Raw genomic sequence first — 338 nt, 5'->3', positions numbered from 1 at the left:
TAGGAAATGGAAAGGCTTGGAAAAAATTATATTAAGTGAAGTAAGCCAGGCCCAAAGAAACATAGGTCCCATGGTTTCCCTTATTTGCAATACCTAGCATATGTCTAGGACAAGCAGAAAAGGTCAAAAGCTATGTGTGTATGACCATATAAGATGATGTTAAGTGAAATGAACCCCCGACAGAGACACAAGTGGTTTTTTCTTCCTTGCTATTTTTTTTTTGTCAGTCGTGGGCCTGAACTCTGGGCCTGGGCGCTGTTCCTCAGCTCCTCAGATCAAGGCTAGAGGTCTACCACTTGAGCCACAGCGTCACTCCCCGGCTTTTTCTGCTTATGTGG

Source organism: Dipodomys ordii, unplaced genomic scaffold (assembly GCF_000151885.1).
Source record: "Dipodomys ordii isolate 6190 unplaced genomic scaffold, Dord_2.0 Scaffold215, whole genome shotgun sequence".
NCBI classification, from domain to species: Eukaryota; Metazoa; Chordata; class Mammalia; order Rodentia; family Heteromyidae; genus Dipodomys; species Dipodomys ordii.
Note: the sequence above shows the minus strand (reverse complement) of the source record.